The following is a 25527-nucleotide window of genomic DNA, read 5'->3' on the forward strand; positions in this document are numbered from 1 at the left end:
GAACAAAGACAGCTTTATGTCTTCCTTCTCAATCTGTACACCTTTTATTTCCTTTTCTTGCCTTATTGCATTAGCAAGGACTTGCAGCACAATACTGAAAAGTTATAATAAAGGAGGACATCCTTGCCTTGTGCTTAATCTTAGTGGGAAAGCATTGAGTTTCTCTCCAGTAAGCATGATGTTAGCTATTGGTTTTTTTGTAGATCGTATTTATCAAGTCAAGAAAGTCCCTCTCTATTCCTAGTTTACTGAGAGTTTTTCTCATGAGTGCATGCTGGATTTTGTCAAATGCTTCTTCTGCATGTATTTATATGTTTTTTTCCCCTTTTTTTGTCTTGGATGGATTATATTAATTAATTTTCAAATGTTGAACCAGCCTTACATACCTGACACAAATCCCATTTGGTCATGGTATATAATTGTTTTTATACTTTTTGGCTTCAACTTGCTAACATTTTGTTGAGAATCTCTGACACAATTTTTATCACATTTCTACTATAAAAGGTTTGGGATTCTAACAAATTTAAGCTATTAATTAGTCTTATCAAATTGTGCTCTTTGTTAAAAGATACACCATAGCAGAACCCTGAAGGAATGGATGGTGAATGGTAAGGCCTGAATTTACAATTCTTTTATTCTTTATACCCTGAACCCGTCTCTCAACAAGTGTTTACGGTTGATTTTTTTGGAAATTAGACATAGCTCACTCCATTCATTCATTCAACAGATTCTACAGCAGAAGGGAGGCTTCTAAGGAGGTAGGGTGCATTAGTGGGGCTGCAGGTTATTACAGGGAATCCAAGCAAGGCCTCATAATGGAGACGGTGATATTTGAGAAAAGACTTAAAAAAGTGAGTGGATGAGTACTGTAGATAGTAAAGAGAACAGCAATTCAGGTAAAGCGAACAGCAAGTGAAAATGTCTGCCTACTATACTTGTTGAACATCAAGGACTAAAGAGTATAAGGTGTTTGGAAAAGAGTGAGCAAGGAGTAGAGGTGGAGGAGATGAGATCAAATATATAATGTGGAGGGTAATCATGTAGCAACTTTCCAGCATTTTAAGAAGTTCAGCTTCAACTATGGTGAAGGGGAAGACACTGAAGTCACATAATTCTTCTGACTTAGATTCTCAAAGGGTTCTCCAGCCGCTGTGTTAAGGACACATTTCAGAGGGATAATAATTAAGATGACAGACAATGAAATCTTAATCCTGAGTGGTAATAGTGGAAAAATCGAGAAACTGTCAAATTCTGGTTCTATCTCAAAGATAGGGCTGACACATTTTGCTTCTGTATTGGATGTGAAAGGAGAGAGAAAGAAAAAAGTCAAAGATGAATCACATTTTGTAACTGAGCACCAGGAAGAATGGAGCTGCCCTTTTCTGTTTTGGAAAGTCTACAGGAAAAGCATGAGTGACTATTTCTGTATTTGATTGCAAGGTATATTAAGTTTGGGATGTCTATTAAATGACAAAACAGAGATATTCTGTTAGTAAGCAGTCTTGGTAGGTGGACCCAGTCCGTAAAGGACAACCATCAACCTACCTAATCTGCTCAATTTGAAGACCCATAAAGGACTTTGGGGCATTAGTGTGAAGAGGGCTTCCTTTTGCGTTTGTGTGTATGTGTGTTATTTGCTTTGACACTGTGGTTAGGCTAAAGTAGCACTATTCTGGGCTTTCATCTTTGGCAACTTTTTCCTCACCAAGAAGCTTTTTTATTGGGTTGACGCCAAATGAGTATTTGCCTGATTCTTCATGTCCTGATTCTTTAACTATTTTCCTAGTTTGGACAGCCACAAATTTGGTTAGTATTTGTTAATTTCACCCTTCAACATGGACACACTTGAAGCCAAGTGAACTCCCACCACACTGATGGTAGACTCCATCTGAGCATGCTCAAAAGAGCACAGAAGGTTGTCCACGGGGAGGGTACTATCAGAGGCTGATTGACAGTATCTGTGTTGTAGACCAACTTAAGGGCAAACACATACGGTTCTTACGCTTTCCTTCTCCTGATAATAGGCAATGGCAGGCTCTGGATCACAATGTTTGAACCCAGCAGGAATAGTTTTGCACTATATGTGGCATGACTATGATAAGGGGTATATATCTTATCTAGAATGTATCTTCTTTTTTATGCTACACAAATACAAAACTAAACTAAAACTGAACAACTAAAACTGACCCATCAAAAATTTCAACTTCTCATCAGCCTTAAGCCAAAACTAGGGTAACAGTAATACAATTCTCCTGTCAAGCTTCACTGCCACTGCAAAGTTGTTCAACAGGACATTTCTAAACATTTAAAAACTGACCTGGTCACAACCCCATAAAAGTCTACAGATCATAAAGAAGTGTGCTGGGATTATATAACTACGCAGAAGACAAGTCACTAGGACATAATTTTGACAACAAGCAGCAAACCTGCAGCATGGGAAATTCCCAACAGGAGAACGAGGCGCACACCCCTCCCTCTGGGCATGCAAGGGCAGGACTGACACCCAAGGTGCTCTTCTCTCAACCTCAGCAATGGTGCCTTTCACAGAGCAACTATGCAGTCTCCCAAGACAACTGGGAAGGAGAATCTGGTACTGACAGTATTAACTTGCCATGAGGCCATAAGCAAGGGAATGTGTGTGGCCTTAGTGAGAGAGCAGAGGTTTGGGAGATGTTGCTTTATGTTGGCTTTCAGATCAGGAATTTGTACATATAGCCCGCAAACAACATTTTTTGAAAGCATATGAACATTCTTGAGTATGACAGCTCCATGTGAGGGGTCAGAAATGGCAGTCAAGTTTGTTTCACTGGGTAACAGCTGATTTGCAGACTGGAGAACAGGCTTCCTTGTTTACAGACATAACCACAAGGCTGCCAGTTGTGTGCCAAATCCACCCAACTACACATTTGCATTGGGAGAGCGACCAGACAAGTTTCACATGGATTTATATCAGAGAGGGAAATGCTTCTTGTAAGGCTCTGTCAGTTTAAAAACCAAAAAGAATGACCATCCACCTTTCCCAATTCAACCCCCTATATATCATAAATATGATAGCTACATACCTGCAACTTATTATATACATCACGAACTTTGATGAATGGAAAGCCCCTAAAAAGATATCAACAAAACGAAGTTAGATCTTGATGTGAATACATCACCTGTTAAACCCAGTTAATACAACTATTTAGTATTATGTACAGTATCCATACAGAACTGTGTATAAAAATAAATAAGCTCAAAAGAAGGACCTGGAGGGCTCTGCTACGGAGAAAACTGAACAGAATTCAGCCGACTGGCCTGGTGATAACTCTCTGAACTGCTGAGAGGGCCCTTCGTTTCCTACGTTCAGGACGGTTGAGATTTCAGTCTCACTTCTTTAAATGGTGATATTAATCGTTCTCTAATTTACCACTCTGTGTGACGAGGATGGACCTGAGATTAAGTGTCTCAAGAAGAAGATAGGAAACCACAGAGTTGTTAAACTCAAGTGCAAAGACTGGGGATTCAACACTATAGTTTATGCAACAGCAATTCACATTACCATTTGCAAAACAGTAGTTGGTTGTCCAATGGGGATTATAAACATCCATTTAACATGAGCTACTGAACAGATACTTTATACAGGAACTACTTCAAGTACTATTTAAAATCAATTCTCTATGTTTTCTTAAGCAATTGTTTACCCCCAATTTCGTGAATACTACCAAGTAAGTCACTTGAAAATCATCTAGAGCAATCTATTTCACTTAGCAAGCCTAAAGCTATAGTTCAACAATTTCATTTACTGTTCTATGACAAAAATTACTATGAACAGCTATCCCCTGGATAAGCAATCAGCTAAAGCTAGTTTGACTCACTAAATCTGATTTACTGAGTTAATAAGCCAGTTGATTTAGAATAGGTCTAATGCATATTTCTCATCCATTCTGTATTAAACTATTCTCCATGCCTAAAATGTCTTTTTTCCCATTCGTACATATCCAAGTTCCTACTTCTGTGCTGTAGGGCTTGGCTCAACTACACCTGCCTTTAGTGAAACTTTTCTCACCTGCACAATTGGTGATAATTTTAGTCTCCTCAAGACTCCCACGGGGTTACCTCTGTTGTGACACTTGAGAAACAACTTGAAACTCCCAATTACTTTTTGTTTCTCTTCCTTAGACGGCTCATTAGGCAGATGCCACGTGTAGTTATCTTCTTTCCTCTATAGAAAGCACCAGAGACCGCCCACATAATAGAAGTTCCAAAATAAAGAATTCTGAACGACTGAAAAAGACAGGGAATGCAAGCACGTTACCTGTTCCTTTTTGCACGTCTGCAGTACGCCACGGCAGGAAACCAGACACACCAGGTGGTAGAGGTTCAGGAGCATAACATTCTTTACCAGCAGAGTGTTTCCTTCCATTACTTACAGGTTTCTTTGCGGCCAAGCCTATGTTTGACAAAGCATGAAAAGAAGGAATCAAGATGTACCAAAAGTCTACAGAGCAACTGTCACATGGTTACACTTTGAAAGGAATAAAACAGGCACTTGACAATGATGCCAAGCCCATTAAAAAGAGGATCGTTTTGTACAAAGGTTTTACGTAAGCCGGCATTTTTAAAAAATATAAGTTCTCTACAGTAACAAGTTATTTTAACTAAAACAAAAGTATTGAGATGTGCAGAAATGCAAAATAAATTTTTAAAATAATCCCAAAGTATGATACATTTTATGTATCATGCAGAAACACTCAAGTTTACTGAATCTTAGAACACTTTTGGCATTTCTGAATCTTAAGGACAGAGAAACACAGATACACCCATGACTTCCGCCAAACAGAATCTTCAGAATTAGACCAAAATTTCAATTTAAGATGAATTTTTCTATGTAAAAACAATAAAAGTTATAAGGCTGCAAGTTGCTGGGTGGTAGGTGAATCAATGTTACTCTCCTATAAGCCTGTCAACCGTCACTGCTCCTTTGATTTCATATAGAAAACACACAAAAAAACAAATGAAACCCACTGGATAAAAGAGTGAAATGTGGAGACTTATCCTATATTTCAGTAGTAAAGAGGCAAGTATCTTTATATGAAATATTTGGTTGCAAAAACTAGACCTACGTGTTAATAGTTTATTTAGAACAAGCCATATATTAAAATTCACATTTAAATATTTAATTTGAATTTACTGAAAACAAACATCATAAGTTAAAATGGTTATATTGATCCTTCAAATCTACTATATTTTATGTTATTTTATTTACTTTAATAGATCTTTATTGGAGTATAATTGCTTCACAATTCTGTTAGTTTCTGTTACACAACAAAGCCAATCAGCCGTATGCATGCACATGTCCCCATAGCCTCTCCCTCTTGAGCCTCCCTCCCACCCTCCCTATCCCACCCCTCTAGGTCATCGCAAAGCACCGAGCTGATCTCCCTGTACTATGCTGTTGCTTTCTACTATATTTTAGCAGCATTAGGATGCAGGGTAAAATGGAGTGTATGTGGTAATATAGGACAAATATTTCATAGAGTGTAGGTTATTGATAATCACCACACGATCCTGTGTGATTTACATGTGTCTTAAAAATATATAGGAGCTCAGTTCATTTTGTGCTATTTTATTGTGTTTTCTAACTTAACTACCGTCAAAAAAAATGTTTGCATGCATGTGGGTTTGTATGTGTATACCCTTCCTTTACTTTCAGAAACTAATGCAAATACATTTGTATAAAATTTTTTTTCTCTCCCTTCCACCCCCCCACCTCCACCCCTGATATCTAATTTGTCACTAGATCTCCCTAAATTTACCTCCCCATCTGTCTCAGCCCTTCTTTTCCATTTCCACAGACTTCATAGAAGGGAAAAGTGAATATCTGAATGTTTGCCACAGGGTACACACTATATACTTTTTCTTATTTCATCCTTTTAGCTTCGTGCAGTTATCATCATGAATTGGGCTTCAAGGTTAGGAGACTGAAATTCTCAGAAATTTAAGTCATTGCCTGAAGTCTCACAACCAGTAGTTTTTTTTTTTTTTCACACACACACACTGTGCTTTATTTTTACAAGAGATAAATAGACTGACACCAAGCATTGTACATGGATGACCACGACAAAAGCAACAACGATTGCAATTACCAAACATGAAACACACTCATACTATGTCATAATATTGACATTCAGTCCAGTAATCCTCCACTGTAACAGCTCCTTTACTTTGCAGTGAAAATTGATTTTATACAAATACATTTGTATAAAAAATTTTTTTAATTACACTTTTTTTGTTAGGAGATAAAAAAAATTTCTAATAAAAGTTCCCATCTTTTTTTAGGCATACGTAATTACAATATAAATGTGACACAATTCACACCATTATTTCACCCCTATACTCACCTGGATCTAGGTATGTACCCAGATACTGATTTGGCTTACCTCTATGTCTCCAAATAACTGAGGCAAATACAAAAAAAAAGCCTAAGAAATAAAATTACTCTTAAAATAGCTCAATGAGCTTGTATACTTCAGTTACATTTCCACTTTGTTTAATCATTCTAAATAAAAAAAAAAGTTTAATTGTTTTCTTCTCATTCCATGATGCCCTATTATATACCACCAGGTACTAATTTTACAGAATTCCTAATATGTTTTACATATACATGTTTTATTTATATATATTTCCATTTCTAATATCATAACAAAAAAGTCAACTTAGCTATTTTAAGAATGCTTTACATATGATATAAATTTTTAATAATAATATCTAATTAGTGTGATATCACAAATCTTAACTTATTTGTATGTACTATTTGATTATTAAAATATCATTCTCTTGAAATAACAATTGGCAATCATAAGCTTTTTTTTGACTTCATAAACACTCTTAACAACTTCTATTTAATACACTATTGTCCAAGCAAGTTGATTAATAGAGAATCAAAAACATACATCTTGAAGTTGAAAAAAACAAAAGCTGTATTTATGAAGATGTTTACAATAGTTTATTTTAGGTTATTTCCAATTTTTCACCAATTTAAAAAATTGACCAACTCAATGAAACCTTGTGAATACAATGTTAAAAAGCATAACTATGAATCATAAAATTTAAATTTAGTATGAAAAGATAAGAATGGCAAATTATATTGAAGCTATGTGGTATTATGTTTATAGACAGCAGGAAGAGAAAATAAAAATGTAAATATTGCTTGACAGGATAATGAGATTAGAGGTGGTCTCTTAAATTTTTCATTGTTATGCTAATACAATACATTTATGAAACCCCAAAATCTTCAAACAACACATTTTAAAAAAATTATGGTAAAATACACAAAACAGAAAATTTATCATTTTAACGATTTTAAAGTGGACAGTTCAGTGATATTAAGTCAACAAATTTTTAAAACTTTCAGAGGGTACCTGAATAAAAGATGTGTTGTCCATTGGTGATTTTAATGTATCTGGTATAGAACTAAAGTCACCACAAAACTTTTTCTGGGAAATTGGCAGATCATAAACATAAAAAATTTGTTTTGCTTTATATTAAACCTTATTGTTTTACTGTTTCAAAATTCAAATTTACTCACAAGAAAGAGTCAGTTTCATATTAGATTTGGTTTAACAAATGCTGCTCCTGCTATTCATTCTTATCACCAAAAAAAAAAAAAGATTATTTCTGACTAACGATAATATGTTGAGAAAATAAAAAGTTAAGGTCTCTTAGAAACAATACAAACGTTATCAGTAGAAGTAAATTATAGCAAATTTATAAATTCAGGAGAATGTGAAACTTATACCACTGATTGTTAAAGGGTTTTAAAAGCTTTTTATTACATTTGGTAACAAAATTATAGGCTTAGTTGTAAAATCCTGGGTTAACTACCACTTGGAAAATTAAATATACATTACAGTAAACATTTAGAAAATGTTTTTCTAAAATGTTCAATGTAGGTCAATAAACTTGTCTGTAGAAGTCTTTTATAAGGATAATACATATTTCAAGTTTTTTTTATCATTGAGAGAAACAAGATATTACCTGATTCAAAAATTTGGGTAAGAATTTCAAAGAAAGAAGCAGGGAACAATGGGAAGGTTGCAACTGGGAAGAAATTTTGTTTCTTATGGCACAAAGGTAATTCTGCATTAAAAAAAAAAATCATTCCTCAAAAGCACCACTACTAAAATTATCATCAAAGTGCACCCCAAATTTCAATTGCAAAGTATTAGAAGTAATCATCCACCAGGAAATATTTTCAAAATAATGAAGTTTTTATGAGATCCAAACAATAATGTTGGTTAATATTAACATCTCTTTAAATTCATTTATTATATCTATATTCTATAAATTCTCATAAGTATCAAAATAATTATAGGCCTCCTAATATGCATGTGGTTAATATTGGCTGTTTTAATTTTAGCACACCCGAAAACATAAGGAGTATAAGTTCTAGTAGCATTAAAAAAAAGAAAGAGTTACTAATTCTAATAGTATCTTTTCCTTTTCGACTACTTCCTATAATTATAGTTCTCTTTTTCTGTCTAGCAGTTTTGGATGGTTCCTTCACCGATGGAGAAGTTATCCACTGGTACTGAGACAGAAATGATAAATATGTCATTTAAGTTACAGGTAATTTAGGAGGGTTTGATCTTCATTGGAAATTAAGATACTTTAAGTTAATAAAAGGTTTTCAATCTGCATTTCTGGGAACCTAAATTAAAGCATCACACAACATTTTCAAAAACAGAAAAGCCGTTTCATTTGACTAAAAACTTAGTTTTAAGATGGCAGAAAGTACCTTGATAATTTTCTTTTCAGAAAGAAAGAAAAACAAGCCATTAAAGAGAAATTCTTCCGGGAGAACTAAAACATGTTCTATACCTCTGACTTGGCACTCCTTCCATCTGGAGAACTTTTTTGATAAATGCTTTCGTCACAGAATGATCTAAAGTAAAATAAATTGAAATTAGAGTAATTATTTCCCAGTGAGGGCTATTTCCATTTAAAACCAAAAGCCAACTAATTATTGCTTTCCCATAAAATTAAATATGAAATCTACATTATATAATTATACACTTATTTCCCCCTTTGTGTATTCTAATTTCTTCCTCAAAAACCTAAGATGCCACCTTGCAGACTGCCTCCAGTGGCTACTATTTTGGCAGCAGCAAAGGTCAACTTTAAACATTTTGCACCTAAAGTGGCTTTGGATACCTTTGGGTATAAAGTACAGTCTGAGCACTGTCCAGACACTTAGATAACTAAAGCGGCTTTGGATACCTTTGGGTATAAAGTACAGTCTGAGCACTGTCCAGACACTTAGATACCTCAAGCGCATCTAAGATAACAAACCAAAGTCCTGATATTCCCTCAAAAGCTGCTCCTCCCATCAGCCCCCTTTTTCTAAGTGATACCACCCAGTGGCACACATAATCATCAACGACTTGTCTCCTTGTTACTATTTCCTTCATACCCCACATCTAAACTATCAGCAAGCCCTGTTAGCTACACCCTCAAAACACAACCTGAATTCAACCACTTTTCACTTGCCCCAAACTTCCAACCTAAGCTAAGCCATAAACATCTCTTATTTGGACCACTGTGATAGTCTCCTAACTGGTCTCCCTGTTTCTCTTCTTTATCTCCCCAAGTCTATTCTCTATACCAAGTCATCTTATGCAGATATTATTTGGATCATGCCTTTTTCCAATTCAAAACCCTCTACTCATTTAGAATAATCCACATCTTTACTCTGGCCTTCAAGACTTTACAAGATCAGACCCCTGGCTAGCTCCTTGACCTCACGTCATACCACACTCTTCTTCACTCAGTACTCTGGCCATGTTGGCCTCCTTGCTTTTCCTTAAATACTCCACCCACCTACATGCCTGCATACTCATTGCCTCCTTGTCCTGGAGTGTGCTTACCCCAGATCTTCCATGGCTTGCTCCTCTCTTCATTCAGGTCTCCGTTCAAATGCCACTTCTCCAGTGAAGCTGTCCCCTAACAAACCTATCCAATGGAGTCCTACGTGCTCCCCCTCACTCTCCTCACATTACGATATTTCTGCACTTCCTACTATCTAAAATTATATTACTTATCTGTTTACTCATTTCTATCTGAACCCCTTCACTAGAATGTAAGCTCCACGAGGGCAAGACTTTTGTCTGTCTGGTTCACTGCTTTATCCCTAGTGCCTGACCCGTATCTGGCACACAGAAGCTATTTAAAAAATTACTTGTGAAACTGACAAATGAATAAAGTACTCCTTGCAAGAATTCAGAGGTGCACAACAAGGAAATAATGCTCTTGGTGGAAGCAGGCTTAGTATCTAGGTTCACCTCTATTCAGAGTAGAGATAAGAACAATTTAAAGGTATAATTCACTTTTAATTAGTACATTATCTGCTAAAAACATAAGGGAAGTGCAACATTAGAAAAGTACAGTTGACGCTTGAACAACATGGGTTTGAACCTCGCGGGTCCATTGACACACGGATATTTTTCAATAAATATGTACTATCGTCCTACACGAGCCAAGGTTGGTTGAATCCACAGATGCGGAGCCACTGACTATAAACTTATACCCAGATTTTCAACTGCGTGGGGGGCGGCACCCCTAACCCCCAAGTTGTTCAAAGGCCAACTGTATACGATGAGGAAAGTGAAACACATTAAGTTTTAAAAACTGTCAATACGTGAACAAACTCTTTTTGTTGTTCTATGTGTTAATCAATTAAAAAAAAAAAGTGACCACATACCAACAAGTGGATTTTTTCTTATATCCAAAACAACCAGAGTTCTGTTGCTTTCAAGGGCCTTTAGTAAAGCCTTTGCTCCTTCACTGGTGAGGCCACACTGCTGCAGGTCAAGTGCTTTCGCTGAAAGACAAAAGGTCACTTGCGAAGTCTATACAGATTTAACATATAGACAACTCTCATTTTCTCACGTGTGGAAGAGTCCTGCACAAGACCAGCCATGGCAGGTTTGTAATTTTGGGTATGGAAAAAAACAGAAACGTATACGCACACACATAATGCATTAATCCAATTTAAAAACCTCTTCTTGGATGTGCAATGATAACCTTGGCTTTAGTACCAATAAATCATCCAACATATTTTACAATTACAGAACTGAAGAATAACTGTATATAACCTATGAGCAAAAAACATCACAAAATGAATCTCAGTTCATAATTAGCAAGGGCGGCAGTGGCAGTGTAAACCTCACAGGCAAAAACTGGTGGAGCTCAGAAATGCACTGCATTCTTTTGATCACGATCTTGAGCTCCAAATCACACTTGAAACTAGTTAAAAGGGGAAAACAAAATAGAAGAAATGTAATAACTGTTAGTTTTAGAGCAAAAAGGACAAGTCTAAGAGGATACAAATAATAACAAATTCAAACAATGTGTGAATAGAGAATACATACTAAAAACCTATCATGAAAGTATGATGGTCAAGAACTCTCTCCATAAAAAGTCAGACAAAAACCAGAAAAACTGATCATGAATTCTAGGAGTTCTGGGGCTGAACAACCTACTCATTTAAACCAAAGGGATCATCACCAAAGCACAGGTATTAAAAAACATTACATGAAAGGAAACTATCATGAGTCTTTTTTTTAAGTGTTGTGTGGACCATCACATTAAAATAACTGGAGTCTTTCAACACCCCCATGACACACAGAAATAGCAAGTCAGACATACGGATCTGACAGGATATGATACAACCCTTACAAACTCTCACTACAGAAGAATGGACACAGAGTATTATTAGCCAAATAGCCAAATTAATACAAAGAGCCAGTAAACCTCACCAGTAAATCAAATGAATACAAATAAAACAAAATGTGGTTATTCTCCTATGAGATTAAGCCAGGATTCTGTAAGAAAAGCCTTTAAAATGTCTATACCCTTTTGATCCAACAACTCTCTTTCAAAGAATTTAACCAAAAGAAATAGTCAGAGATATAGGTAAGGATATATATCGGAGTACTATTTGTAACTGAAAAACTGGACAAAGCTTATATACAAGAATGGATAAGCTATGCGCACTGTGGCATATTCATATAATGGAATACTGAACAATCACAAAAAGTGATGCAGGAGATGCAAATTGACTGACTTGCTAAAATGCTCATACTGAATTAACTGAAAAAAGTTATAAAATTTGGAGTAATCCTACTTGCATAGAAAATGGAGAGGTACTCATTTTTGTAGTTTTACAGTTTTTTACAAGTGCTACAAGCCAGTGTTTGTGAGAGGCAGGTTTCACACCCACTGTTGGGGTGGACTACAAATTGGCATAGCATTTCTGGATGGTAATTTGGCAATCTGTATCAAAAGTCTTAAAAATATGTCACACTCAGGTCATTCCACTTCTAGTTCCTTATTCTACAGAAGTAATCCCGATGGACACAGAGGTGTATACACAACATATTCACAATGTTTCTGACAGGGAAAAACAAACTGTCTAAATCTAATGGCAAAGAATTGATTACACTATGGGACATCAGTATGATGGAATACTACATGATACATAATTAAATGGAAAAAGCAGGACTATGAAATAGCAAGTATACTACAATTTTATTTTTGTTATCCCTAAGTGTACAGAATATATTCATAGAAAAAAAAAAAAGACTGAAAGTATATACACCAAAATGAACAGTGATTATGTCTGGGTATTAAGATTACAGGTAATTGTTCTCTTGTAACTCTGCATTTTCTATAAAGAATATATGCAACTCGTAGAGGAAGTTTACAAGCAAAATAAAACCTATCAGAAAAATGAGGCTTTAAAAAAATATCCTATCACGACAGTATCACGCCAAAAGCTAAGCATATAGCATATTAAAAATTCCATATTTTCAATTTTAGAATTTACCTCCAAGCCACAAATCCTCACTAAGAGATTCTGCAAAAGCACTTGTACCCAGGTCACCAATGAGCGTGTTGCAGTTCAGAGTGATGCGCCTCAAACCAGCCATACAGTCAAGATCAGGTCTCCTGGAACGAAGACTCTCAGCCCAGGTTTCTTCATGCCTTCTGGTAGTCTGATACTTCAAAGATTTAAAGGGATGAAATTACGATGCTTGAATAAGGAAACAGTGTGTGCCTACCGAGTATGGCTTATTATGTCAGAGATTTACACACACACATATCAAGCATATATGGCAGGGGAATCAATCTGAGAAATTAAACAGTCACTTCTGGTTTACAAGTCCAGTGACCCAGATTCTATTCCGTCAGTGATTAGATTCCAGCCACTGGATGACCTGTTACTGAACAGTTATGTAAAGTTGGACAACTCAATTACAGTCTATGAATTATTTTCCGTATCTTCTAAGTCAGGGAATTGGTTCTAAATTCTATCATTGCTGAGGCTCTAAATGTCATCATTCTGTCCTCCAATCGTTTCCAAACACCTGACTGGGCAACCCATAAGAAAACTTTTTAATATGCATCTTATTTATTAACAAATTATGTACACGAAGTTCTATACATATACTGTATGTACATTATAAACCACACATATTTTAAAAATGATACAAAGGCAAATAGGTTCTAATATTTTCTTTTCCTAAATCTAAGGCATTATTTTATTATTATTATTATTATTTTAAAATATTTATGTATTTATTTGGCTGTGCCGGATCTTTAGTTGCGGCATGCCGGATCTTTTAGTTGTGGCATGCAGGATCTTAGTTACGGCATGCATGTGGGATCTAGTTCCTTGAGCAGGGATCGAACCCGGGCCCCCTACATTGGGAGCGCAGAGTCTTCACTGCTGGACCGCCAGGGAAGTACAAGGCATTATTTTAAAAACTGTATTACAAAATGGATCTCACATGCTACCTAGGGTATGCACACAAACTTTAGAGGCCTGGACTATGCACAGCCAGTTGGATGTGCCTTGGGAAAATAATGGTTTGACATTTAACCACAAGTATTGTCTTAAAGACATTCAATTCTTGATATTCATAAAATAAAGTTTGGTAATAGGGAACACTGACTTTAAATGAAAAAAGTCTTATTACATTCTTGAAAAAATAAAAGACTCAAAGTGCCTTTGACACTCTAAAATGAAAATCATTAGTGTCATTTTTCTATTAACAATAACTTATAAAAGCTCCAAGCAGAAATAACAGCAATCACTTACACAGTGCTTAGTATGTGCCAGGCACTATTTATACAGATTAGTTCATTTAAACCTCATGATGAGGCACAGAGGTTAAGTCATTTGTCCATGGTCACTTGCTATGAAATGGGAGAAAGGAAATTTGAACCTAGACCATTTGGCTTAGGCACCCAAGTTCTTGACTGTTTTCAACCCCAGGGGTCAATGGACTTGCACTGTATAGGCTCAAAGAATTTTTCAATTTTTAAAATCTAAATTTAAACACTTCCAGCTTTGTGGGCTATACAGTTTCTGTTGCAACTACTCAACCCCACTGGCGTAGGCTGAAAGTAGCCATAGCTATCATGTAAACAATGGGTGCGACTATGTTCCAAAAAAACTTTCCTTACCAGGCGACAGGCTGGATCTGGCCCACCAGCCATAGTTTACCTACCCTTGATCTGCACCATCAAACTCTTCAGAAGGCTTCATGTCAAATTAGTAAATAACTTTAGGCCTAAATACAGTAATTATAACCACTGTAAAGTTGTTAAGGCATTATTTTAAAAACTGTATTTACTAATTGCAGATGTAGTGATTTTTATTAGTTTATAAACTACAGCAGCTAGTAAACACTTGATTCATTTAAGTCTTGAAGACTATAATGGCATAGTTTTTTCACAGTATCACAATCAATGTTTTCAGTAACTAAAAATACATTAAAATATTATTATATATTAAATCTCTTATTTCTAAAATTAAGTGGACTATCTTTACTAAATGGCAGAATCCCAAACTGAAAACCGGTCATATTCTTTCAACAAAACGAAAGCTGCACTCACACGTATCAAAAGACAAAAATGAACTGCCATCTGTATCAATATATTAATGTGCTTCAATCACATGTGTTTTCATGAAAGTTCAAACATAAAAAAATCACCTTTAAGATCTTGGCCATGTGATCTGCTCCCTGCCATGTCAGATTACACCCCGTGAAGTTTACTGTCTTAAGAGTGGTAGAGTTCTTTACGCCTTGACAAATAACTAAAAGAAAGAAAAAAAGCCACACACACAATAAGATGAAGAGCCTATACATTTGTCAGTCTTGACTTATTTGCTTTTCTTGAGTCAATTGGAGGTTTATAGCCACATTCTTAAAATCATTAACTACAATCTTCCCAAACAGGTAATTGACGAACAGATGCATTCGAAAACTTGTCAGTAACAAAGTGTTATTCCAGTTTACAGCAGCAGTTTAATTCTATTTAGATACTAAAACTGAATACACTGAATACTGCAAACTTTATTCCCAACCTCTCAGTAAAATACTACATACCTTTTGAGACATAGGAAAAAAAAGAAAAACCTAAAAATCTTAAGACTCTTCCTATTTTCATTTCCAAGGATACTTCCCAATCTTGATGATCAATCAGCGATTTAAATGTCAACTATAAACCCAGTATTTTATTAGGTGCTATGCAGTATACTAGAGCAATAGAAGAGAGAGGACCTCAAACCCTCTGCTCCCTCAAATTGAAAGGCAGGCTTCCTTACCCCTCCAGACCACTACTGGACACAGGGAACACACACTAATGTTTCAGGACCCCAACTAACAGTCACCTGCTTTGTGATTACTTCCATGACACACTCCCACTAACACCACTGAGTTTGCTGCTCTTACGGGACGTGACATATATTTCCTATTTTAACACATACCACAGTGCGTTATAATTATGATTGCAGATACATGTTCTAACAATTTAAAGAGAATGATGACTTTTTTGCTCTTTACATCTTGCTATTTCCCTTCCCATAATATTTCTTGAAGAGAAACATTAAAATATAGACAAACACAAAAAAACAGAAAATATACAAAATGTGTGGTTTGTGGCTTAACACAAACTTAAGTAAAATTAGTTCTGACGGTATCCGGCATGACAAACTTCCACGGTACAAATGAGAATGGACCAAGGTTTGAGCAGGCACAGGAGACAACCTAGGCATGAACGACACCAAGAAAAGGTAGACAGGAAGTAACATGGTGTGTAGGATATCACGAGACCAGTCTGATGAGAAGAGACTTAACCAAGACTGAAACTCACTTTCTAAACCTCCGTCTCCAAGTGGACAATTCGCAAGACACAGGTGCACCAAAGTGGCCGATTTATTCAATCCCTTTAATGGGGAGAACAAGTTTAAAATTTTATTGCTTTAGTCTGCTCCAAAAGCAACTATCAAACGTTGGCAGGACACAATGAAGGCTTACCTTTGTTAACATAGTTAAGTCGCTCTCTCTAAGAACTAGCCCATTTAGCTCCAGGTTCCTTAGCGCGCCCGACACACTTACACAGCTTTTAAGAGCTTTACACAACTGCAAGGTCACATCTTTATTTCTTATCGCAGGAACACGACTTCTGTAAACTTTATTTCTGTCACAACCTAAACCAAAATTATTGTAAAATGAGTGATTTAAACCATATATTTTATCATCACTAAAAAGCATCTAAATAAAAAAAAAAAAGCATCTGCTCTGTGCTAAGGATAAGAAACGACTCCTGCCCTTAAAGCCTTCATTAAGGAGGGAGATGTATAAACTCAAAATTTCAATCACATGAGATAAAGAACCATAACCTTTGTGCACAGAGGTTCCTATGGAGGCAAAAAGTTATATCTAAGTGACGGCTTCATGATAACCCTGAAGGAGAATCTAGAAAAGATGAGAGTATGCAGAGTTGGAGTAGGAGGTGCATTACCTACACAGGGAGCACCTGTGCAGACACTCAAGCCCGACACCTGCTGGGCACTTTAAATACTGCAGGTGGGGATGACTAAAGGCCAGGGGGCCAAGTGGGAGAAGAGACAGAAAGGAAAATAGAGATGCTGGCCGAAGCAAGCCTGGGAGAGAGCCTGGCTTGTATCCCACAAGTGATGAGGCCTGGGGCTACCACTGGCTGAGTAAGGGTGCCTCCGCTGATTAGAGAAAGGTGCCCCGCTGCTGAAGGACCGATTAGATAAAGGGAGTGATCACAAAAAGATCCCCTTCCTCAGGGTCAAAGAGCCCCACGAGGCTTGGCCGAGCACAGTTCAGACTACACGCCTCTGTGCAGAGCACACGCTGGGCGGCTAGTATGCACTAACTCTGTGTGGGCAAGCCATTAGCAGCATTATTTTAAGCGTATCTTTTTATGTTAGAAGATCACTCAACCCGAGTAGGCAGATGAATTTAGAGGAACTGATGAGCCCAGGGGCCGCAAAACCACCCAGGAGCTTCTGCCATAGTCCGGGCAAACTGTAATATAATATGGATGAAGAAGCAAATTTAGGAGGAGGCCAAAATCTACAAGCTAGACCCACTGGATGAAAAACACAAAGAAAGTTCAGTGAAGGAACTCTGAAGAGAATGGGCTCTGCAATAAACTTTTCTTACATTCAATGTCAAATATTAGGCAAAATTAAGTACCGTGGCCTTTCAGGTTCCTTCCAGCTCTCATTTCTTTTGATTTCTAACTTATTACTCTGGTTAAGTAAAGTCCCCTCAGAGGTACAGAACAGTTCTTACACCTGAATGGGATGCAAAGAATAATCTGACTTCTCTTCACCAGGGGATGAGTTGAACTGCCCTTGCAGAAGAGATAACACATGGTGTGAACTCCAGATCCTAGAAAAGGGCCAGGCACACGATAGGTATTCAGCTTTTTGAAAACAAATGAACAATCATTTCCTCTCCTAAATCTTCACATCCTTCCTCTGCTGGCTACTTTCTCTCAGCTTATAAACATCTTCAAATATACTCACTTAAAAAACTCTCAGACATATGATTCTTTGTATCGTCTTGTGGGTAACCTAAGTCTCTCCCATGCCTTCAAACACCTGTCCTCCCAAAAAGCCCAGATCTGAACCTTGGGCCCAGACCCGTCTACCAGGCCCCTCGGAAGCACTGAAGATGAAGTAAGATCCTCTCCCCACCCCCAATCCCTTCCTACTGTGCTCTGTATCTCCCAGAAAGATGCAGCTGTAAACTGTCACCCACGCTTGCTGCCCTCCCTTTTCTAACTGGTCACCAGGCCCCACCCATTCTGTCTCTGATCTCCAAAATCCAGTCCAACCTTTTATAACTTAAGTGGGACCCTTAGATTACAATTCACCCTGCACCCAATCAACTGCCTTCCACATGGAGGTCCGAGTGAGCTTCTAATCCAGAAGTCCATCTTACTGTTCTTTAGGGTTTCCCACAGCCTTCAGGATAAACATCCGAACTTCTGACAGGAAAAATAAGGCCCCTTTCTGTTGGGCCCCACTAGGTTTCCAGTATCAACTCTCACTTCTTTCCCAAACCCTGAGGTCCAGTCCTGTACATTAGTTTTGCCATATTTTCTTATACTTCTCAAACTTTGACACACTGCTCCCTCCTGCCACCCCAGGAGGTTCTACTATCCTTAGAAAGGATGGCACCTCCTCCAAGAAGCCTACCCTGAACTTTCCCTTTTAAGATTCTGTGCTCTGCAAAGGGGAAAGTTGGGCAGGAGGGATAAATTAGGAATTTGGGATTAATATATGCACACGACTATATATAAAATAGGTAATCAACAAGGACCTACTGCATAGCACAGGGAACTCTACTCCATATCCTATAACAACCTGTATGGGAAAAGAATCTGAAAAAGAATGGATATATGTATAACTGAATCACTTTGCTGTACACCTGAAACTAACACAATATTGTAAATCAACTATCCTCCAATATAAAATAAAAATTTAATTAAAAAAAAAAAGATTCTGTGCTCTGTAGCACCAGAACTCACTTCTTGCAGAGCACTGAGTACTGCGCTTGTGTTTACCTGCCACCCAGTAGAAGGGGAGATTACCTAGGGCAGAAGCATCGTCTCCAGCAGCCCATGGTTCTGATAACTCATTCAAGTGCCAGGATACTTTACACACATAACCTGCTTAATTAATTGTTAGAACCCACAGAAAGAGTGGTTTTTAATGTCATTTTACAAGTGTGGGGATTGCAGTTCAAAAGTAACCTGCCCAGGCCACAGAGAGCATAAGCCCTGTAATTCAAACCCTAAGCTGCCTTCACACCGGTGCTCTTTCCACTACATGATACGAATATTGAAAAAAGATTTTTTTTTTCCTGAGCCCTGTTTTAATGGAAAGGAAATGAAGCAGGGATATATCCATTTCCTAATCGCCTTGGTGTGTACCACACAAAGTCATTCAACAGACCAGGTAACATCTGTGCAAAAATTAACGATGCTCCAAACTGTGCTAAGTGTTCTACATTGTAGAGCCTATAAGCATGAACACAGTGCATCCTTGTAACCGCCACAGAGACTGGGTCCTGTTAAGCCCGTGCTCCAAATGAGAACACTGAGACCTAGAAGCCTTAAAGCACTCGGCCGGGGTCACCGAGCTGGCAGGAGTCCTAGGCCGCACCCCCCCGTCTAGTACACTCACACCCGGCCACTGGGCACCGGTTCTAGTGCCCACCCTCCACCTTGCACCATCTAAAACCCCGCTTCGCAGCGCCCACACGAGAGCCCCTGGAAGCAGGAACTACAAACCTGTCTCACCAAGCCGTGGCTGGAAGAAGCTCTGGATACAGATCAGGCGCAGATGGTGCTCAGGAATGGCGTCCAGTCCACCCCGCGGAGGCGGTCGGCGTTAAGTCCAGCAGGCCCTCCTGCAGGAAAGCGCGCAAGGCGGGCGGAGGCACCGAGTCCTGCAGCGCACACAGGTCCTCAGAGCGCGAGAAGTCGGCCGCGCTGTTCCGGCGCAGCTTCACCGAGTGATCATGGCCCGAGCGCGGCCTCGGGGACGCTGGCTGCGGACACGATGCCCACACCCGCCTGGGGGCCCCGGCTCGCCTCAAGGCCCCTCGGGCGCCCACCGCCCAGAGGATGCGGCCCCGCAGCGTGCGCAGGACCTCCGTCGTAGCCAAAAGACATAGGGCCACGGGCCCCAGTTAGGTCGGCCCCTCCATACCGCAATCTCGCGCTCCGCATCACCGGCTGTTGGCGCCGGCCTCAACACCCTGCGCGCCGCGGGGCTGTAGTTTAAGCCTTCCGGCGGGCCCATGGGGGCGGGGCTCGAGGACGTCTCCGCGCTCGCCGTGCGTCACACGCAGCCCCACCTGCCATGGGGACCCGGCCTGAGGAACAGTGGAGGGAGCTCCGAGACCAGGGCGGCGCGAAAGGTAGGAGGTGTGGAGAATTTGGGGTTTCGAAAAAGCGTTTGTTGACTCATCCAAACAAAAGTGAGACATGGTTGTATCAACGCATTTTAAAAGTAGTTAAACTCCCGACAAATGTTTGTGCTCGCCCCGCCCAGGAGAGAGCGTGCCCTCCGTGAGGGACCCATGAAAGGCTGAGTGAACGTCTGCCTGTGGTCCGTTACCTGGTGCACGGGTGTGTGAATTTCTGTGGAGAGCTCTTTATTTCTGTAGTTTCTGCTGACTTGACACGATGGTTGGCAAATGGTGACGTGTTCCATGCATTCAGGACATGATCGTGGTTACTAATAATCACTTTGTTTTGTACTGACACCTCCACAGAGAATTTACTACTGAATATCCACTTTACAGAAGAGAAACTGAGGCGTAGGAAGTGAAGTGACTGAGTAAGAGGAAGGACTCAGACCATTGGTGTTAGTAAATTAACCCTGCAAGGAGGCCGTTAGCCTGCGGTGGCTCTAGTGATGCGGCCCCCTCCGTAAACCAATCAAAATCTAAGCCTGTCAACGCCTCAGGGTGACGAACACCGCTGAGGACGACCAGTCCCAAACCACCAATTAGGCTTTAAAGCTATAGCAAATCAGTCATTTCCTTACTTTGCTTCTGCCCTTTTAAAATAAAAATCTCTGCAGCTCCTGTGGCTGGAGTGCTCCTCACCACTTCCGGTTTGGTGGTGCCTGAATTGAATCTATTTTTGCTCACATAAAGTCTTAAAATTTTAAATATGCCTCAGTTTGTCTTTTAACATTGGCTGTAGAAGTTGGATTTGTGTCCAGTTTCTAGAACAGTGGTCGTCCTCTGGTCAGGCCTTAGGCGTTACGTGTACAACGTTCCTCTTCTACCACCACATTCTGGATGCCTCCACCCACTACCAGCTCCCGCGCATCAGATCCCCTAGATGTGGTCAGCAATGGCTTTTACATGCAGCGTGCTCACATTATAACATCGCAGACACTCCTCCATCCTCCAGCCAGCGTGTGAAGAGAACCATTACCATTCCTGTTGAAGAGCCTGCTGTAACCACTTCCCCAAACACAGCCACTCCCCAGCTGACCCTGGGTAACCACTCTTCTGAACTTGGTCTCCATCACTGCCATGGATGTCTTTCTATTTAGGCTACGTTTTTAAGTATTCTTAAACAGCATATAGTATTCTACTACGTTTTCTCTTGTTAATTGCTTTATTTAGTGTTATCTTTGCTCGGTTCATCATGCTGACACATAAAGATCTGTGTAGTTCATGTACTTTCCTCACTATGTAAGATTCCCATGTAGGGAAATACAATAATTTATATGTGTATTTTCCTGTTGATGAACATTTAACTTGTTTCCAATTTTCAGTATGATTTCTGTTTGAAAAAAATTTTATATAATTTTTAAAGGTTACTTTACATTTACAGTTATTGCACAATTTTGGCTATATTCCCTGTGTTCTACAATACATCCTTGAGCCTATCGTACACCCAGTAGTTTATATCTCTCACCTCCCCACCCCTGTATTGCCCCCTCCTCCCCCTCTGCACTGGCAACCATTAGTTTGTTCTCTATATCTGTGAGTCTCCTTCTTTTTTATTATATTCAGTAGTTGTTTGTATTTTTTAGATTCCATATATAGGTGATATCCTACAGTATTTGTTTTGTTTGGCTTATTTCACTTAGCATAATGCCCTCCACGTCCATCTACTTTGCTGCAAATGGCAAAATTTCATTCTTTTTTATGGCTGCATAGTATGCCATTGGTTATATGTACCACATCTTCTTTATCCATTCATCTCTTGATAACACTTAGGTTGCTTCCATATCTTGGCAATTGTAAATACTGCTGCTGCGAACATTGGGGTGCATGTATCTTTTCAAATTAGTGTTTTTGTTTTTTTCGGATATATACCCAGGAGTGGAGTTGCAGGGTCATATGGTAGTTCTATTTTTAGTTTTTTGAGAACCCTCCATACTGTTTTCCACAGTGGCTGCACCAATTTACATTCCTACCAACTATACCAGGGTTCCCTTTTCTCTACATCCTTGCCCACATTTGTTGTTTGTGCTCTTCTTGATGATAGCCATTCCAACAGGAGTGAGGTGATACCTCAGTGTAGTTTTGATTTGCATTTCCTTGATGATTAGCAGTGTCGAGCATCTTTTCATGTGCCTGTTGGCCATCTGCATTTCCTCTTTGGAAAAATGTCGATTCAGTTCTTCTGCCCATGTTTTAATCAGGTTGGTACTTTTTTTGATGTTGAGTTTTATGAGCTGTTTCTATATGTTGGCTATTAATCCCATATTTGTCCTATCCATTGCAAATATTTTCTCCCATTCAGTAGATTGTCTTTTCATTTTGATCCTTTCCTTTGCTTGCAAAAGCTTTTAAGTTTCATTAGGTCCCATTTGTTTATTTTTGCTTTTATTTCCTTTACTTGAGGAGATGGATCCAAAAAGATATTGCTGTGATTTATGTCAAAGAGTGTTCTGCCTATGTTATCTTCTAGGAGTTTTATAGTATCCAGTCTTACATTTAGCTCTTTAATCCATTTTGAGTTTATTTTTGTATATGGTGTTAGAGAATGTCCTAACTTCATTCTTTTACATGTAGCTGTCCAGTTTTCCCAGCACCACTTATTGAAGAGACTGTCTTTTCTTCATTGCATAATCTTGCCCTCTTTGTTGTATATTGCTATAAGTGCGTGGGTTTATTTCTGGGCTTTCTATCCTGTTCCATTGATCTATATGTCTGTTTTTGTGCCAGGACCCTACTGTTTTGATAACTGTAGCTTTGTAGTAGAGTCTGGAGTCAGGCAGCATGGTTCCTCCAGCTGTGTTCTTCTTTCTCAAGATTGCTTTATCTATTCGGCATCTTTGGTGCTTCTATACAAATTCAAAAATTTTTTTGTTCTAGTTCTGTGAAAAGTGCCATTAACATTTTGATAAGGATTGCATTGAATCTATAGATTGCCTTGGGTGGTACGGTCATGTTAACAGTATTGATTCTTCCAATCCAAGAATATGGAATATCTTTCCATCTGTTTGTGTTGCCTTCAGTTTCTTTTATGAGTGTCTTATAGTTTTTGGAGTTCAGGTCTTTTGCCTCCTTAGGTAGGTTTTTTCCTAGGTATTTTATTCTTTTTCATGCAATGATAAGTGGGATTGTTTCCTTAATTTCTCTTTCTGATAGTTCATTGTTAGTGTATAGAAGTTCCACAGGGCTTCCCTGGTGGCGCAGTGGTTGAAAGTCTGCCTGCCAGTGCAGGGGACACGTGTTCGAGCCCTGGTCTGGGAGGATCCCACATGCCGCGGAGCAACTAGGTCCATGAGCCACAACTGCTGAGCCTGCGCGTCTGGAGCCTGTGCTCCGCAACAAGAGAGGCCGTGATAGTGAGAGGCCCGCGCATCATGATGAAGAGTGGCCCCCGCTTGCCGCAACTAGAGAAAGCCCTCGTGCAGAAACGAGGACCCAACACAGCCAAAAATAAATAATAAATAAATTAAAAAAAAAAAAAAAAAGAAGTTCCACAGAATTCTGAGTGTTAATTTTGTATCCTGCAACTTTACCAAATTCATTGTTTAGCTCTAGTAGTTTTCTGGTGACTCTGGGATTTTCTTTGTGTAGTATCATGGCATCTGCAAATAGGGACAGTTTTACTTCTTCCTTTGCAATTTGGATTCCTTTTATTTCTTTTTCTTCTCTGATTGCTGCAGCTGGGACTTCCAAAACTATGTTGAATGTAAGTGGTGAGAGTGGGAATCCTTGTCAGTATGATTTCTGTGTTGCTACATCCATTTTTTTTAGTCTCCAGCATCACTTAATGTAGTAGTCTCCTGTCTAATTGAAGCTCCCTCTTCTGCATTTTCCATCAAGCCACTTGATTTTTTTATCCCTCTCCACTTCCTTCTTCTCAGTCTCACTCTTGGGTGTCTCTTGCTTACCCAGTTTCAGTGTAGGTGTTCTTTAGGTTTCCATCCTCAGCGTCCACCCCTTTGGACATTTCACAGTTTCTCTGGGTGATCTTATTTCCTGTTCAGGCTTAACTTCCCCCTCCAGGGTGATGTCTTCTAACAAAGATAACTCTCTCCATACATCAAACTGCCTCCTGGAAAGCTGTATATTTCTCGTTGTCCTCAGCATCAGATCTGTGTTCCTTAGCTTGGCATATAAACTCCTTCACGATTGGACTACCTCTTTTGTCTTACTTCTGGCTACATTCCTTCCTGAATGTCTTCTTTAGGCATGTGGACCAGCTTGTAGTTTCTGATGTTCTATCATTCCTGCCCTGGCCTTTACAGATGCTGCTTCTTTACTTAAGACCCTCTTCTTCTGCTTGCTCTTCAGTGAGCTGACATCCGCTTGTTTTCCAGCCTCAGGTTGGGGGCCAGCTTCCCTGGGAGGCCTTCTTTCCCTAACCCTCATCTCTCCTCCTCTGCTTGTTTAGTGCCTCACTACTCTGCTCCTTGACATCCCTGTATCATAATAATTATGTCTCCAGCGATAAGCATCTTTTTAGATAGTTTTCCTTCCATAGACTCTAAGCCCTTTGAAGGCAGGGACCGTGTCTCATTCATCCTTATATTCCCTATGCCTAGCACAATGTTGGTACAGAGGAAGTGCTGATTTATGACTCCTGGAACTTTCTCGTCTATTCTCCATATAAGTCATTACTAGCACCTTGTAGCTACTGCCCACAGATGAAGCTCAGGGAAGCTTTATCATATTAATTAATCATGTAACAGATTAACTTAAAATGTGTTTTCCTCAAGCTTACCTATTTTCTGTCTGGCAATCAAGGCTTGCCTGATCATCTCTTCCCTCCTTACATTTAATTATGGCTTAATAGTGACTTTGGTTCTCCTTTCAGCATCTGGTGTTTTCTAGCTTCCCTGAACATGGTGAGCAAAAGCTGCCTCCCCACAGCACCTCTGGGACTCTCTGACAAGCCAGGTGCATGCCTGGCCCAAGACAAGATGCCTGGGCTTCCCTGCAGGTACCTGACCTGGGACTGACATGGCTACTGGGCAGTACAAGACACGGGCTCTCCTCCTTCCGGGCTCTGGTGAGTGTAAGTTTGACTAAAATACAGTTTATCATTTTACCCCTGATTCCCTGTAGTTGACTGCTGGTCCATCACGACAACATTATACCCAGACTGCCAAGCCATTTTACCTTCCCATGGAACCTCACTGCAGATGCATTCTGCTCATCT

At 39.1% G+C, this 25527-nt stretch overlaps 1 long non-coding RNA gene and 1 pseudogene across 2 annotated transcripts in view; one reads left to right on the forward strand and one right to left on the reverse strand.

Annotated features, from left to right (window-relative positions):
• LOC132369766 (centrosomal protein of 78 kDa-like) overlaps nt 1-20051 on the reverse strand; it is a 32386-nt pseudogene extending 12335 nt beyond the window's left edge.
• A 169-nt stretch (nt 20052-20220) lies between these two features.
• The window catches only part of LOC132370455 (uncharacterized), a 35984-nt gene continuing 30677 nt past the window's right edge, over nt 20221-25527 (forward strand). For both annotated transcript variants that reach the window (XR_009504575.1, XR_009504574.1), the window contains exons 1-2: nt 20221-20300; nt 25183-25377. This is a non-coding gene — a long non-coding RNA (uncharacterized LOC132370455). The remainder of the gene's footprint in view (nt 20301-25182; nt 25378-25527) is intronic.

This window comes from Balaenoptera ricei, chromosome 8, assembly GCF_028023285.1.
Source record: "Balaenoptera ricei isolate mBalRic1 chromosome 8, mBalRic1.hap2, whole genome shotgun sequence".
In the NCBI taxonomy this organism is placed as follows: Eukaryota; Metazoa; Chordata; class Mammalia; order Artiodactyla; family Balaenopteridae; genus Balaenoptera; species Balaenoptera ricei.